This window comes from Trichosurus vulpecula, chromosome 2 (genome assembly GCF_011100635.1).
Source record: "Trichosurus vulpecula isolate mTriVul1 chromosome 2, mTriVul1.pri, whole genome shotgun sequence".
NCBI lineage: Eukaryota > Metazoa > Chordata > Mammalia > Diprotodontia > Phalangeridae > Trichosurus > Trichosurus vulpecula.
Genome location: NC_050574.1, coordinates 413,338,876 through 413,357,523, shown reverse-complemented (window position 1 = coordinate 413,357,523; position 18,648 = coordinate 413,338,876). Strand labels below are relative to the sequence as shown.

General features: G+C 40.0%; 1 protein-coding gene across 1 annotated transcript in view; it reads right to left on the bottom strand.

Annotated features, from left to right (window-relative positions):
* CLCN4 (chloride voltage-gated channel 4) overlaps positions 1-17,121 on the bottom strand; it is a 100,714-nt gene extending 83,593 nt beyond the window's left edge. The window contains exons 1-2 of the mRNA XM_036743156.1: positions 17,004-17,121; positions 14,891-15,220 (exon numbers count right to left, since the gene is read on the bottom strand). The gene's annotated coding sequence lies outside the window, so the exon portion shown is untranslated. The remainder of the gene's footprint in view (positions 1-14,890; positions 15,221-17,003) is intronic.
* Between the last annotated feature and the right edge of the window lie 1,527 nt (positions 17,122-18,648).

Genomic DNA, 18,648 nt, shown 5'->3' with positions numbered 1-18,648 from the left:
CTTCTTCAGCTCATTTTACAGATGAGGAAACTGAGGCAAAAAGGGTGAAGTGACTTGCCCAGGGTCACAGAGCTAGTAAATGTCAAAGGCCACCTTTGAATTCAACTCCTCCTGACTCCAGGGCCAGTGCTCTATCAGAGCCCCTCAGAATGACGAGCTTTAGCCAAATTTCCTACCAAAGTTCCTGTTAGCTCACTTTCCCTGCTATTGCTTTTGGCTATTTTGTGAAGCGATACCATCCTTAATTTCCCATCATCTTCCTCTGAAACATTTTGCCAGCAAGCTTATACTCCAAGGTTGTGTTGCCTTCCATTGTCACGTACATTGGTGGAGGCCACGTCTAAGTTACTTGGGTCCTTTCGTTGTGCCAACTGTTTTACACTGGGTAAACTTCTCGAAGAAACGGTCATAATCGAAGACAATATCCTTACTTTTATCTATTTCCTATTTTTCAGGCTCAACAACTTGCTAAAGTAAGTCAGGAGGGAGATGTTTCAACTGCACACAATGCTAAGGACTGTGTTGCTCAACCACTTTTTCAGTCATGACCAATTCTACGTGACCCCATTTGGGGTTTTCTTGGCAAAGATACTGGAGTGGTTTCCCATTCTTCTCCAGCTCATTTGACGGAGGAGAGGAAACTGAGCCAAACCGGGTTAAGTGACTCACCCAGGGTCACCCAGCTAAGTAAGTATCTGAGGTCGGATTTGAACTCAGGAAGATGTCTTCCCGACTGCAGGCCCAGCACACTCTCTACCATGCCAACTAGCTGTCCTAATGCTGACAACATGAGGATGAAAAATGACCCCGTGTCTCCCCTCCAGGACTAATAGACAGGATAAGGCATGTAACACGAGTAAATATAAACTAAGGCAAAAAAATTGTTTACAGGCAAAAGAAAGATCTAGAGAGCAACAGAATTCATTTAAGGAGGTAATCTACTAGAGACTTATTTTTTCCTAAAAGAATAATATATAATATTATATAAGATAGATAATATAACATTATATAATATATAATATGCACTGTTTATATATTATATAAAAATAATATATAACATATATTCTGAACTTGCCATACTATTAATTTCAGGAAGATAGAAAAAGCAACCCAGAGAATTGCTATTTGAGATCAGATTTTGACGAATAAGAAGAATCGAGTTACGAAGGTAAAATTATAGAAGCCTTAAAAGAAAGTGAACACAATACCTTAAATTGCATAATTAAAAAAAAGGGGGGGAATTCCAGGCTTGATCTGATATGTACAAGAGACTTTAGAAATAGCAAACTTCAAATAATTTTGAAAAAGAACAGGAAGGAAAAGACTCTTCAGGGGAAGCCAGCTCATAAGGTCCTCAAACACAAATAATTCTGAGCATGATGAAAAGAGGAAGCTGTCCAGGGACTAGTTTGGCTGCCCAAGAGAGTACAGCTGCCCATCAGCCATCTAATATCTTCCATTCTCTCCTCTTTTACAGTTTTTGATGAAGAGGTGGCCCTTCTCTTCACCCAGCCCAGCATCTCTACTTGTATACTACTAGATCCTAACCCCTCTCCTATCCTCCAGCCAACTGTCCCCACAATTATGTCCACCCCCACCGCCATCTTCAATCTCTCTCTAGCGACTGGCTCATTCCCTCTTTCCTGCCTCCTACTCCATGTTTTTAAAAATCAAGAAAAAGGTAGGATTTGGAAAAGGGTATTTTAAATTACGCTTAAATGTCTATTAAAGTTTATGGAAAACTGCAAATGGTCAGTATAAAAACTACATAGAAAATAAATGAATCTCTACTCAGTATATTATTGCTATAGTATCAAAACTAAGAAACCCATTCTAAATTCCATTGCTGCTTGTAGAGATGGCACTGTTCTCAAAATCGGGATTTATGTTAATAGCATGTTAATAAAAAAAAAAAAACTAGAAGCTGGCAGAGTGTAAGGGTGGGGGGAGAAGGGAGGTGATAATGGGAGCAAAGAGCCTCAAGTTTTTTTAAAGTCTCAACCAACTGGGATAATGTTATATTCAGAAACACTCTGCTTCCCCTGATACCTCCTCCATCCTTAAAAAAAACAAAAACAAAAACAAAAAAAACCTCCCTCATCCCTTCAAAATCTTGTCCCAAATCTTTCCTTTCCAGGCTAAACTCACAAAAAGCTATCTATGCTCATTATCTACACTTTCTCTCATTTTACCCATTTCCTAACTTCTTGCAAATTGGTTTTTGACCTCATTACTCAAGAGAAGCTGTTCTTTCCCAAGTTACCAGTGATCTCTTAATTGACACATCTGATGGTCTTCATTCTTTTAGACAGTATTTGACAGCCACTCACTTCCCTTCAATATACTCTTCTCTTCTGAGTTATTGTGACACACTCCCTCGGTTCTCCTCCTCTCTGGCCAATCCTTCTCAGTCGCCTTTGTTGGATCATCATCCTCATGCCCCCTAACTATGGGTGTTGTCCGAGGCTTTATTCCAAGGCTCTTTCATTTGATGACCTCCTTGGCCCTCGTGGATTCAATGATCATCTCTATTCAGATGACTCATCTCTCACCTCAGTCCCCTTCTCTCCATTCACACAGCCACCATTGCTAATTGAGACCCCCCCCTCTCCCGGACTATTCCAACAGCCCCTTTACCTGGCCCCTCCCTCATCGCTCCCCCTTCCTCCAATCTACCCTCTGAGCAGCTGCCAAATAAAAAAAGATGATTGCGCATAAAACTGCAAATCTATTATGTACAAGTTGCTATTCTTTTTAAATATATAATAGTTACCATGTAAATTTCGGGTTTTTCTTTTTTTTCCCCTCCCCCCACCCTGCCCTAGAGAGGGCCATCGTTGGACACAAATATGTGCGTTTATACACATATATGTATAAAATCTTTCTATACGTATTTCTCTTTATCGGTTCATTCTCTGGATGTGGATAGCGCCTTGCTTCATAGGTCCTTTGTAGTTAATTTGGATATTTATAATAGCCAAAATGACATTTGCTCCAAGTTGTTCTCAAGACAATATTGCTGTTACCGGACACAACATTCTCTTGGTTCTGCGCATTTTGCTTTTCATTATTTGGTGCGAATCTATGCATGTTTTTCAAAGATGATGAAGCTCACCATTTCTTACTGCTCAGTAGTTCTCCCATCATAATCACATACCACAACCTGTTTAGCTATTCCCCAACTGACGGTCATCCCACCACAAAGAGAGCTGCTATAAGTATTTTAGAACATATAGAGGTTCCTTTCCTTTTTCCCTAATCGCCTTTGGAAACAGACCTAGTATTGTTGGGTCAAGAGGCATAGGCAGTTTAATAACCCTTTGGGCATAATCCCAGATTGCTCTCCAAAACGGTTGGATTAGTTCCAAAGTAAAACGTCTAACACACAGATCTGACCACGTCACTCCTCTTTCCGTAAACTCCAGAGGTTCCCTGTGACTTCCAGAAACAAATGCAAACTCTCCTGTTTTGAGGTTACAGGCCTTTACTACCAGATTCCTATAGGTCACTACTCTTCATGCTCTCATGAATCTAGTCAAATTGGCATTCCTACTGTTTCTCCTACTCTGCACTCCATCTCCCAACTCTGTCACTCACGCCTGGAACACGTCTTCTTTATCTTTGTTTCTTAGAATGCTTCAAAGCTCAGCTTAAACACTACCTTCCACCTGAGCCCTTTCCTCATCCCTCTCCCCCAGCTTCTAACTCTGTTTCACATATATTTTCTATATACTTAAATGTGTCTCTCCTGAGAGAATGTAAGTACCTTCCTGTTTCATTTCTGCCTTCATATGCTAGCATAATACTTGGCACACAACAGGTGTTGAATAAATGCTTCTGGATGGATCGAGTAAACAAGATTTTTAAATGACATGTATGTAGAAGAGGAGGAAGTAAGAGTAAAATGTCCTGATGATGAACACAAAACAGTCAAATGTGGACTCAGAGGAATAATCCAAAATGTGGAATGCCCAGAATAAGTCAAAGATTGCAATAAAGTGCCGGGGGAAAAAAAGTCATCCTTTATGTGTGTTGGGAGCCAGAGGAAGATGTGGGCATCACAGTTTTAATACGGCTATTAATAAGCAGGAAAGCATCCAGAGGATGTCTGACAGCCCCAGGGATGTTTAGTTTGGAGAAAAGAAGATTCAGGTTGGACATAACAGTTAAATTTAAGTATCTGAAGGGCTTTCATGTGGAAAAAGGAACTAGACCCAGGTTCTGTTTGACCAAAGATGACAGAACAAGAATGATGTGTGAAAGACAAAAACAGGCAAATTTGGGATTGATGTCAGGAAAAAAACCTCCTAACAATTAGAGGTGCCCAAAAGTGGAACCACTACCCCCGGAGGTACGAGTTTCCCCCTAACTGATACAGGTCTTCAAGCAAAGGCTGGACACAGAATTATAGGGGATATTGTAGAGTTTTCTTATTCAGGTATGTTTTAGATTAGATGGCCTATGAGGGGCCCTCCCAACCCTGACATTCTGAGAGCTCTTCTTACCTGAGATTAAAAGTGATATATACAAAGTCCCCAAATTACAAACCCCACTGATGAACGAAAGAGGAAGAAATGGTTTCTCTTCCTCTCCTTCCTCATTTATCTGTATTACAGGGTTTCTCTGGAATCTAGTAGAAAGAGCTGACAGGAAATCTGGGTTCAAATCTGAGCCCTGACATTCAGTGAGAGCCCAGGTGGTACACTGGGGAAAAGCCTGGACTTAGAATCAGAGGTTCAGTGGTTTTTCAGTCATGTCTCTTTGTGACCCCATTTGGGGCTTTCTTGGCAAATACCCTAAAATGGTTTGCCATTTCCTCCTCTAGCACATTTTACAGATGAGGAAACTGAGGTAAACAGGGTTAAATGACTTGCCCAGGGACACCCAGCTATTAAGTGGCTAGGGCTAGATTTGAACTCAGGAAGATAAGTTTTTCTGACCCCAGGCCCGATGCTCTATCTTACATTCACCACCTTGGAGTCAGAGGACCAGGACTCAAATCCCACCTCTTATATGTCCTACCTGTGTGATCCTGGGCAAATCATTTAAACTCCCTGGATTCTGGTTTCCTCACCCAGAAAATGGGAGGGGTCTGGCTTCCCCTTCGATGACCTCGAAGGTTTCTTCTAGCTCTAAACCTTTGATTCAATATAAACACCCCAAACTCAAGCTCAGGGCATTAATTATCACTCCAGTCCAGCTACCCCAGAACTTAAACAGCTGTTTGTTGACCACTATGTGAAGACGGCCACCATTGGTTGGTTGGGTTTTTTTTAAATGGGAAAATGAATTCTAAGTTCTAAACGACCAATTTACAAACACACTTTCAGAGAACAGTCCATCTGAAGGCTGGTGGATGGGTGGGAAAGAGGAAGAGATTGGGAGGGCAGAGACTACTTGTATTTAGAGAAAGAAAAGTGGGCTTGAGTCAGAAGAGTCTGGGTTCAAATCCTGCCTCCAATATTTGATAGCATTATAACCATGGCCAAGTTATTCAATTTCTCTAAACTTGATTTTCTTCATCTGTCAAGTGGGAATAACTGCATCTTGCTCACAGGGCTGTTATGAGTATCAAATGAGATAATGCGTATTTATAGATTTACAAACCTTGAAGTGATAATATGTGTGCGCGCACACACATGCAATAGTTACTACCTATAATATATTAAAATGACAGTGTGTGTATGCTGGTGTGTGCATGCACTGTACGCGCATGCACGTATGTACAATGTTTGTTTACAAATGTGTGCATGTGTCTGTTTTTGTGCATGTCTATGTATATACACGTGCATATATGCTATGACTATCGGCTCTCTGTACCCACACAGATATATGATAGCTAGTATACATAGTAAATGCACATATGTGTGCCTGGATATGTACATATGTGTAAGCATATAAGAATAAATGTATGTCTGTGTCTGTTTTCATGAATTTCTGTGTATACACACACACATACATACATACATACATGCTATGGTTAATGGCTCTCTGAACCCACATGCATATAAACAGCTATTATATTTTGTATATATTAAAGTGATAGCATTATATGCATATATACATATGCATGTACATGTTTTATATGTATACATGCGTATATGTACGTCTGTTTCTGTGCATATCTGTGTATTTACATACACATACGCTATGATTATTGGCTCTTTGTACCCACACACATACATCACAGCTATTATTATGTATTAAAGTTATGGCGTGTATATATGTGTATATATATATCTGTGTGTACATCTATGTATATATATATATACGTGTCTCTATGTGTATTGTGGATATACGTATGGTCCTGCACGTGGCTGCAGTATGTATACACACATGCCGCGATTGTCTTTCTGTTGGTTACTGTCCTTTGTTCTTGAAGACGACCAAAATGACATCACTATCGTCGAGTCAGGTGTCAACGTGTCCGACTACGGCTGATCAGACCAACACGAGCTCAGAAGGCTCTACCACAGGTTGGGCACGAATAGTCCGTGGGAACACTCCGGGCGGATTCTCTAAATCTGCACATCTTGCGTTTCTTTGGAGCCACTTCAATTCTGCTTTGCTCATAGAGCACAGCCCCTTCTCCGATGAGCGGTCCTGTCTCTGTGTCTCTCATGTCACACAATCAATTCCAAAGTTCTTGAGAGAGACCTTGAGAGTGTCCTTGTATCGCTTCTTCTGACCACCACGTGAACGCCTGCCCTGTGCGAGTTCTCCATAAAACAGTCTTTTGGGCAAGCATACGTTTTGCTTTCAAACAACGTGGCCAGCCTGTTGGAGTTGCGCTCTCTGAAGCAGAGTTTGAGTGCCTGGCAGTTTAGTTTGAGAAAGAACCTCAGTGTCTGGTACCTTATCCTGCCAGGTGATCTTTAGAATCTTCCTAAGACAATTTAAATGGAAGCGATTCAGTTTCCTGGCATGGCGCTGGTAGACTGTCCAGGTTTCACAGGCGTACAACGATGAGGTCAGCACCACGGCTTTGTAGACCTTCAGTGCCTCCCAAACACTGAGCTGGCTCTGGCGATGCACACATCGACCTCATCATCAATGTATACATCTGTGAAAAGTACACTACCAAGGTAAGTGAACTTATCCACAGCATTCAAAACTCCTCCATTCACAGTAACCAACGGTTCCACATATGCATGGCGTGGACCACCTGTGTTTTCTTAGTGTTAACTGCTGGGCCAAAATCAGCACAAGCAGCAGAGAACCGATCCACGCATCTCAGCTTCAGAGGCTGCATTGGAAGCACAATCATGTGCAAACAGAAAATCTTGCACCAACACTCCCTCCACTTTGGTCTTGGCTTGTAGCCTTTTTAAGTTGAAGAATTTACCATCAGTGCAGTAACTGACCTTAATGCCGTGTTTATCCTCATTGAAGGAGTTTGACAACATGGCTAAAAACATCATGGGAGCTAAAAACAAGCATGGGAGGAAGCACACAGCCTTCTTTTACTCCACTGGTGACTGGGAAATCGGCTTTCTGCATGTGGTTGCCATTTCCAACCTAGTGTTGGGACTACTGTCTAGTGTTAGGACTACTGATGTGGACCCTGGCCAACGCCTTTCCTTCCAATGGAGTCATCCTTCACAAGGCAGAACTGAGTAGCCACCACTCATTTCCACCCTTTTTACATTCTCCCCTAAGTATCTCTCCTGAGACAATACACACTCCTTACTATGTAGTGTTTTGCCTTTATATCCTCAGCACCCAGCACAAGGCCTGGAACAGAATAGGGATTTAATGAATGCTGGTGAACCAAGATTTTTAAGTGGCAGGTATAAAAGGAATGTGACCTCAGATACTTACTAGTTATACGACGCCAGGCAAGTCACTTAACCCCTGCCTGCATAAAACTGAAGAAGGAAACAGCAAACCACTCCAGCATCTTTGCCAAGAAAATTTCATGGACTGTTGGTCCACAGGGTCACAAAGAGTCAGACAGGACTGAACAGCAACCAAAACCCCACTTAGCAGATGAGAAAAGTGAGACAGATGTAAAAGTGATTTGCCCAAGGGATCACACAGTTGAGAAGGGGCAGAACTAATACACAAACCTCCAGGCTTTCTGACGTCAAATCTAATGCTTTTCCATCATTCCTTCCCAATACCAATAAACAATACTACAAGTCTCATTAATGTGTGAGGTAAAAATGATAACTAATGGTAGGCTTGAAATACTGATTTTATATATATATATATATATATATATATGTACACAGAGATACATATATTATATATAATGTACATAAACATACATATATATGTATGCATGTGTATATACACACATATGTATATATATATGTGTGTGTGTGTGTATAGTATACACACACACACACACACACATTTCATGGTTAAGAAGCAAATTGAAATTATCAGGGCTGGAAATGTAGCTTCTAATGCCTGGGCTGCAGAATATTTTAGACCCTCTCGGGTGAGAGCCATAGTCACTCAGATAGAGTTAGCCCAACAGCCTGTCTACACAGGGTGCCAATGGTAAGTTTTGTATTTCATCGGTTAACTTATTAGAAACAAAAGCTACTTTGGAAATGCATGACTGCTCTCTGAAGAAGCATACTGCTACACACACACACGATCTAAAGACTAATCCACAAAATTCTTCTAGGAGTGAAAACAAAGAAATATGGGTCTTTCCTACTTAGTCAAATGAGCTGAAGAAAAATAAAAAGCAAAAGGGGAAACACAAACCACAGAAGTCAATTTCTGAGGAAATTTTCTGAGGAAAATGAGAAAGCTCTTTGGGTATATCAATCAATCAATATTTATCAAGTGCCTACTATGTGCCAGGTGCCGCACTAAGGGCTGGATATATGTATATATGTGCTTTTCCTCTTTTAATTATTTCCTATTTAAACCCGGACATAACAGCTTTGTGCCAGAAAAGTAAACTTCATCCATTTGAATTACATTAGGGAGATCCAGAAGATCACCTGGAAAGATACAGTACCAGACACTGAGGTCCTTTCTTCGGCTGAACTGCCAAGCACTCAAACTCTACTGCAGAGAACACAACTGCGATGGGCTGGCCACATTGTATAAATACAAAACAGATGTTTGTCTACAAGACTATCTTATGGGGAACTCACACAGGATGAGGGCTGATGTGGTGGTCTGAAGAAGCGACACAAGGACGCTCCAAAAGTCTCTCTAAAGAACTTTGGTATCGATTGTGTGACATGGGAGATGTTGACGTGCCCGCTTTAAAGCAGAATTGTAGTAGCCCAAAGGAAACAGGAGATACACACATTTAGAGACATCTCCTCTCCAAATGTTGATATGGACTATTTGTGCCCGCCCTGTGGTAGAGCCTTCTGAGCTCATATTAGACTGACCAGCCACCATGGGTCACACTGTACTTTGATCCCAACATTGTGATATCATCGGTCCTCTTCAAAAATCTTGAATGAATAACAACAGTTTGCTTTGTATTTGTTTGCACGTTGTCTCCCCAGTTAGACTGTAAGCTCCTTGAGGACAAGGGCTGTTTTTTGCCTCTTTCTGTATCTGCAGTGCTTAACATAGTACCTGGAACACAGTAGGTGCTTAATAAATATTTACTGAATGAATGATTGGCATTTAAATCTTATTTACAAAACAAACAGTATTGATGTATTTATTTCACAAACAGATACCAAGGCATCATGGATTGAGAGCTAGCCTAGGTTCAAGTCTGACCTCTGACACCTACTCTGTGTCCCTGGACAAGTCATTTACGCATGTCTCTAAGGCTGTAAGTTGCAGAGGAGTTGCCATCCTGCCTGGGTAGGAGGAGTTTCTTTTAACGTTAAAATCCCAGGCCGTTTCTAATTTCCATCGGTTACATCTACAACTCTGCACACTTAATCCTCATCTTTCAGTATCTTATTTAGGATCATTAAGGAAGAGACCTTAAGAGATGATCTATTCCAAGGGCTTTGTTTTACAGATAAGGAAACTAAGGCCCTTCAAGATTCACTGACTTACCCTGGATCCCCAGGTGGAAAAGCCAAACCCAGATCATCTCACTTAAAGCTAGCCCACTCTTCCCACAAAACCATCCTCCTAAGATAAACCCTGAGAATCATATACTCAAGCTCAATCTGCATCTTTTTTTTTCTTAGCTCATTAGATTGTTTTAAAACTTCCAAATAGTCACGGTTTGGGGGGTGTCCACAGGACATATGCAAACCAAATCTACAGATCAATTCCTCACGCTGCAAGAAAAAGAAAAAAGCACGAAACCTCCTCAGTCCTGGGCCAAACTGGGAGAGTTCTAACAGGTTAATCCAACCAAGCCCTCCCTGCTTAAGTCCTCCTCAGCCTAGCTTGGAGGCGTTCTCAAAGGCAAAGCCGGTGCTACCTAACTGCACTTGAGCCTGGCAATAGATTCCAGAGGGCCAGCCTAGATAAATTCAGATAGGCCCATCACCAATGGCTTGCTCCAGAGTGGCACATTTTTCACCTACAGCAATTCTCAAAAACATTCTACTAAAGTGCATCAGCGAGGGAAATGAATTGTGCCCGTGGAGGGACAAAATCACAGATCTTTGAAGTATCATGTTATTTAAAGCAAAGTATCGTATTACTTAGAATATATAAAAGGCCTGCAGCAAATTCCAAGTTTACGGAAAAAAAAAAAGATTCTTTGTGGTGAGGTGAGGTCCTCCAGATGCTTCTGCTTATCCATGAAATTATGTTAATTGTATCAATGCCTATAACAATAATAATAATAAATAGTTAACATTCATATAGGGCCTACTATGTGTCAAGCAATTGTGCTCAGCACTTTTATGATTATTATCTCATTTGAGATACCTGGAAGGTAGGTGCTATTACTATTCCCAATTTACAGATAAGGAAACTGTGACAAACAGAGGTTTGCCCAGGGTCACGCAGTTAGCAAGTGTCTAAGGCTGAGTTTGATCTCAGGTCTTCCTGACTCCAGGCCCAGCATTCTATCCACTATGCCACTTAGCTACTACTGAATACTGAAATCTCCTAGAGGAGATCCATAATCACTAAAAAAGTCTGACCTAACTAATCACACAGAAAGAGTCAAGTGGATGAAAAATGTCCACTATCCAGATTATGTTATGAAACTTAACGGACGATCTGAAGAAAAGTTCCTAGGATGAATTAGAAAAGAGTCACAAAGGATGGACAAGCATGGATGTTTGTGATAAGCATCATTTGAGAATATCCAGATGGATAAGATCAAGATGGCAGATCCACTGGAGTAGTAGAGTAAGCAATGCTACTTAAATCATTCAATTAATAATAATTGTGTTTGCCATCTTAGAATTGAGAAGTACATTTGCTCTCTTTTTTTTTTCTTTCTTCTTTGTTGTGGCTCCTCCCATTGGTTCTAATTCTTCTTTACAACACGACTAATGTGAAAATACGTTTAATATAAATGTATATGTACAGCCTTTATCAAACTGAACCCTTCTTGGGGTAAGGGGAGGGAAAGAAGGGGGAGAAAATTTGGAACTCAAAATCTTATGGATGTGAATTTTGAAAATTAAATAAATACTTTTTTAAAAAAAGAATTGAGAAGTACTTTAGTTCATCAATTTGAGATACCACTCTCTCTCAAAGAAGTAGTCATGGGAAAATGATCCCTTCCTTTCTCTCAATAAATTTCCCAATGGAAACCAGAAGCATTCAAAGCCATCTTATTGACTGTTCTTCTGAAATATAGTCATTCCAATCATGTGTAGAATCTATCATATACTTTCCTTAAAAAGCAAATGGCATAAAATGGTGGTTCGAGGTTTCATAAAGAAACTACTTTTTGTGTTCTGCTGTGTATATGAAATGCTCTTTTTTTAGTGTTTAAGTTTAGGAAAAAAAAGTTGAAGATTTTTATTTCATTTTGTTTAATAAACGTTGTCTTTTTCAGCTTCTAAATACTTAGCACATGCTAAAGGCTACAGTTGTGATAGTCCGGAAATCAGGCTCTGCAGTTATCAGATTTGCCCAAGATCACACCAACAAGCACTTTTCTGGAAGCCTCACTTATCTAGAAAGATCAGGGAAATCCAGGAGGGAGTTTCCTCATTCCTTTAACAAAGAAAGAAACCAGAGTTCCAGTTCGTAGCCTCTAGCACTATGAAGGAACTGGAAAATCTAGATAAGAGATTCTTCCTGATAATTACCAGAGCACACTATCTTTAACCTTTTTTGATGCAAATATTCCATCCTAGGAAGCATTCTGAACATCACTGCAATCTCTCTTGACAACTCACATTACTTCTTTTCATGCACACCACAGTCCAGTCAAACCAGCCTTTTTACTATTCCTCTTAAGTAGCCCTCTCTCCTCGCTATCTCCTGTGTTCATGCTTCTGCATTGGCTGTTCCCCTTCCTGGGATGCACCTCCTCTTCCTAAGATCCCTAGTGCTACCGCCAGCATCCCAAGTGACATGTTCTAGATGAAGCCTTTCCTGACTTCCCCCAGTTGCCAGTATATTCCCCCCGACAGACACACACAAAACTAATTTTTATGTATTTTTGCATTTATTTTATATATTGTTGTTCAGTTGTCTTTGACGTTTCATGATCCGTGGAATACGCTGTCCGTGGGGTTTTCTTGGCAAGATGCTGCAGTGATCTGCCATTTCTGTCTCCAGCTCATTTTACAGATGAGGAAACTGAGGCAAACAGGGTTAAGTGACTTGCCCAGGGTCACAGCTAGTAAGTGCCTGAGTCTGGATTTGGGATTTGAACTCAGGTCTTCCTGACTCCAGGCCTGTCACTGTACCCACTTCGACACCAACTGCGGCCCCCCTTGGATTAAATGTCTCCAATTTATTACAGTGTCCTATTGAGGGTACTGATGTGATCTACATTCCCCCCTTCAAAAACTACCATACCATGTGGCATTATATTTAATTTAATATTTAATTAATTTCATATTTAAGTATGTAGGGCCCATAATAAAGGCACTATGAATAAAAAATAATTTATTTTTTCAATACTGCACGGTATTATATTGTAAAGACCTGTCAGATTTTAGATTCAAATCCTGGCCTTGACTCTTTTTAGCTCTGTGATCTCACTTTATCTCAGGTACCTGCTCTGTATAAAGAGATGATGAATCTTGTTCTATTTATTTCACAGAGTCCTTGGGAAAGAAGTGCTTTGTAAACCTTACATGTTCAATATTATGACATAGTAATCCACATGGTTAACTCCCTTGACATAGTAGATTAATTTCTCAAAAGGTACGTTTGTGTATATCAAATTTGTTCAAGCCATTTCAAGTGCAAAGAAATCTGGGATCTGGCTTTTTAAAGATGAATCCTTTTGCAAAGTGAAATTTTATCTGTATGAAAATCCAGATTTCCATACACAGTTTATACCCCGTTTCTCAGGTGGTGGTCAGACTGGCAACACCCTCAACCTTTCAGGTTAGTCCCAAGTTAGGAAGTAAGTAAAAATATCCCAAATCCAAATTCATTTTACTCCTTGTAAAAAGAAAGCAATTCAGCAGAAGTGAAATGCAAGCAGCCAGGGGAGCAAAAATCATTTTTGGTTGCACAGACATACTCATCTCTTTATAAATATTTAAGAGTGTGGGCATTTCTGAAGGACTGCTTTGCTATCCCAGTACACACATTTCCTACTGCAATGTAAAACAGTGTTGAATTTCCCTAATTAGACTTTTCACAGGCAAACAGTTACATTTGAGCTGCCTTCCTGAAGAAACAGGAAAGGAATTTTATGCAAAAGCTAAGCCCTGAAAGTATATTTTTAAAATCACCCCCTGTCAATGCTAAGAACTGAAAAGTCACCTGACCCCTCCACTCCTACATCAGCAGCTGAGTCATAGCCTTTTTTCCTCTGGCAAACCCCAGAGCTTCCATTCAGTCCTTTAAAAAGTGAGGAGAGATAGAGTGTTTTATTAATTAATTTTGAGTTTTTCCTCCCAATAAAAACCAACTTATTCTTAGAAATGCTGCCATTGTCCTCCCTCCCACAATTAGAAGCCCAAAGCTCCTAGAACTTTGGGGGCTTCATGCTGAGAAACAATATTTCTAAAAATCAGCTATTTTACTCAAAAAAAAAAAAACCCAACACTGATCCAGGAGGAAAATTTCCAATCTAAAGTGACTCCCTCTAAACTGAAAAATCCTGCAAAATAAAACTAAGAAAAAACAGGTTTCCAAAAAATTACTGAATGAAGTGCCGATGGTTAAGTGCTCTAAAGGGTTAACCAACAGGAGGTTTCCATGTTTCAGCGAGTCTTGGCCTTGATAAAATTTTGGGAGCTGAAAGTTGATTTTTCAAAAACAACTGCAGCGGCATTTTGGCTGCTCATTATTTAAGCGCTCTAACAACAGCCTGGAAATCTTCTGCATTTTAGCTCAACAGACCAGGTCTGTTCCCCATTTTTGTCCCTGTGATTGCAATCTTGAGAGGATGGCCTTTCCTTCTTGAAATCTTTTTTTTTTTAAATTAGGAGGTGAGCCAAGGCGTCAAAGGCTAGATAACCCAGCACCCCCCGCCTGCCTATCTTTTGCACAGCTGGGAAAGGAGCTTCCAGGAAGGGAATGAATGCACATCCCTACCCCCGCCCCCACCCCCACCCCCACCCCTCGCAGCCGGCGCTTGCACTAGGACACCTGAACAACGGGCCTCGCTCAGCCCCCCAGCTCCATTCGGCCGAGCCCCCGGCTGGGGGTGCAGGCCGGGAGACTCCCGCCCTGCCAGGGGCACCTGCATTCCCTCTGCTCCTAAAGCCCTCCTTTGCACCAAGTGACAAGACTCAGCTCTGACTGCGCACATCAACACCGAATGACGGGAGGGGGAAACGGACAAAGGCGAAAGCCAAAACCCAAAACCCACCGAGGTTCTGGAGAGGAGGCCTCTTACCTGCAATGCAACATCGCTCAGCCCGGCCCCACGGATCGAGAGAGCATCCTTTCTCTGGGGCTACGGCTGCCAACGCAGTGACGTCATGGGGAGAGGGAGGGGAGTCACGTGACCGAGCCCCGCCCCTCCCGGAGAGTCTCTAGAGAAACGCGGAGAGTGACACGCTGCGAATCCTCCCAGATCAATAAGAAGTAGCCATAGAAGAGCTCCTTGTTCTGCTTTTGGTCTTCTGTTTATTTCTTTCTTTTATCTCACACCAAGCCAAGGTTTCAGCCAAGCTGTTTGGCTGAAACCCTGTGGATCACTCTGTCTTTTGCAAACAGCTGTTTGCTACATTTAACAAAAATAAGGAAAAAAATGAATTATTTTTGAGCCTGTAAACTTAAGTTCTCAGATCAAGATTTTCAAGAGAAGCAAGTGAAAGCATTATTTATCAGAATCACAAGTCAACAAGCATTTATGAAGTGCCTACTATGTGCCTGGCAGTGTGCAAAATACTAGGGATACAGAAAAAAGCAAAAGCAAGCAAATAAAAAATGTCTTATTTCAAAAAAACTGTTAAGCTAAGCAGATATATCTATGTATTTTCATATTCATATTAAAATGACAACAAAGATATGGTAGGCATGCATTCATTCAACTTTTTAGATTTCTGATATCTTAATTTGAAGCCCATTCATGTTGCAATACTGTATAATATTTTACCAGTAGAGTTCTTCTTTCAACTTCCACATGTACTTTTTTACTTTTGCTTTTAAATTACAAATCAGTAGTTAGCATGAGTGGTGAAAATTCTGATATCTCTTATATATGAGATAGGATATGTGATATCTCTGAGAGAGAGATCAATATTCATATATATCCTACCACAGGATAGTACCAGTCCTATATATAGGAGATATATATATCATATCCTACATATGGAAGAAATTACAGATAGGACAGTACTTATCTTAAACATAGGAGATAACATATTTGTGATATTACACACACATATATATCATAGATTTATACTATTCATACTACTGATTTGTAACTTTAAATTATGATAAAAATATACTATGTGTACATATGTATTTATCATGTGCTTAAATACTGACATAATTAATACAGTATTCCAGCATGAATGGGCTTCAAATTAAGTTATTAGAGATCTTGAAGGAATGAATGCATGCTTGTACACCAAATCTTTGATGTAATTTTAATATGAAAATTACATATACAGGATATCACAGATTTACACAGCTTATACTAGCAACTTATTTATAACTTAAAGTTAAACAGAGCAAGGAAATTTTAATATGGCGGTTTTCTAAGAACAAACTTCTAGTAATTACTGCGGTAACTCATAGTTTTATCATGATCTTAAGAAGTGAGTCAACTTGTTAAGACAGAAGTATGTACAATGTCAACAGATCTCATTCACCACTGAGCTTCAGACTGACTAGGAAAAAAATCTATTTGTGGTCACAGTTTTACTTGGAGCAGCTTAAGATAAATTCCTGAAATGCAGAGTTTACGTTGTAAAGAGGCGGAATTTTTATATCATCTCAAATACAGTTGTTAAAAATAAATGTTTTCAAAATATGTAAACTCAAATGCAGTAGTGGCCTTCTTAGGACTTCATTTTTATTTTTGTAGGATGTTTTATTACTTCTACTCTAAATTAAAAATTTTTAATTTTTTTCTCTCCTCCCTATTCCTTTTTTAAAAACTATTTATTAATTTTCAGTTCCAAATTATCTCATTCCTCCCATCACATCCCCCGCCAACTGAGAAGGCAAGAAATTCTTGTCCCCTCCTAAAGAATTACAAAATAGTTGTAGTTTGGGGAAATAACATGGAGTTTTCCTAATGCCGGTTGGTGTTTCCTTTTCTACCTTATTTACTTTCTGGTCCTTTTTTCAACTCTCTTCAACTTTTTTCTCCAAATCAATTCATTTTCTCTTCAAACTACGGTTCTCTGGTCTCAGAACACCTACAATCCTTATAGTTTACGTAGCTATTGCAACTGTTTGCAACGCCAGATTTAAAAGAAGCTGTTTCATTTCACATTACACTCATCTAAAGTTTGTTTTTCTGAATTTTATTGCATATTATTTAAATAGCTTACCTTCTGGTTTATGATTCCCAGGGCATAATGTGAAAATGTTATGGAAATCCACTTCGACTTTGAACTAAGAGCATGACTGAGAAAGACTGAAACTCCCCCGTGAGTTTTCCAAGGCAGAGTTAAATATAGATTATGTCTTTAATGTACCCAGAATGCCCCGGAGGGTAAACAGTCAAGTCATCACATGTCCTGAGCTAGCTGGTAAATCCCTCTTTCCTCACCCTGCTCAGTCAGTCCCAGGCTCCTTTGCATACAGGCAATCCTATAAGAAAGCAGTTCACTTTCTTTGTATCAACTGTTTCTTGGATTGTGGCTGTTAGTACCAGCTTCTCTGACCTAGTGGACACAAAAACTGCATCCAGTCAGAAATGATTTTCAGCCATCCATCTGAGGTGCACAGGGCATGTTTGTGCACAAAGTGCTGCAGCTCATGTTCACAGATGAAAATGTTGGAGACTTTCCTATGTGCAGAAAAATTTATCAAGCTATAGTTTTCATTCTGGAGAAGGAAATGGCAAACCATTCCAGTATCTTTGCCAAGAAAACCCCAAATGAGGTCATAAAGAGTCGGACACAACTGAAATGATTGAATGATAAAAAAAAGTATTCATTCACATAGTACAGTTATTATTAGCAATGAGTCTATTTCCTTTCTTTTTTCAAAGTTTCTGGCGGGGGCAAAGTGGGGGGGGGGTGCTTTAAATGTCATACCAATTTTGGAACCTGAGAAAAATTGAAAAAAAAAACACCAAAAACTACACATCTGTCTTACGAGTGCAGGGTATTGCATATACTGAGACAGTTATGTTGCATCACTTTCTAAATTATCTTTTTTTTGTTACAAGGGAGGACTGAGGTGACATGAAAACAAAAGGTACCAATAAAAAGAAAAAATACTTTTGGGGGAAATGTGTTACTGTGATCACAGAACAAAGTTACTGAGCTCTTTTTTAAAAAAATTCTCATTTCATTTCTTTTATTTAATAAATACATTTCATTTATTTCCTTGGTATTTCAATGGATCAGTGAGCTCATCATTGTGGATATTTCCTTCAACAATGCTGGTCATAACCCATCCACTCCTACCACCATGCAGCTTTAGTCCATGTCCTTCTGAAAATTCTCAGGGTGGAGGACAGGCTAACCTTCTAGAGACCTTCCTTTAGATTTCTTTAGTATTGTATGGATCATCTTTTCTTTTGAGGGTGTGATTTCGGGCATGTGGCTCTTCCTTGGACTTCCAACAATGGAGGATGAGAGATTTCTTTTCCCTCCAACTTAAGAAGCAATGGTGGCTACAACTCAAGATAATGAATGCCATCAAGAAAATTCACTTACCCAGGTGAACTTGAGACTGGACCTCAGATCTCTGGCTGCCTCTTTTGCTATGTGGTTTTTATGGTTTGGGTTTTCTCTAAATATAGGTAATCAAAGAAATTCCTGAAAAGATGGATATTTCCAGCCTACATTGTGAATCTTAGAGTTCCTGGGTTCCTGAGTCAGTGTTGGTTGTCTACACAGAAAGTTCTAATTACAAGTAGCCCCCTACTAAAAAAAAAAAATCCTCTGCCGCCAGAAGAAACTTCCAGAAGGATGCTGAGCTGGAAGAAATAAGACTAGGAGCCTCATCCTTGTGAGTGGAGCA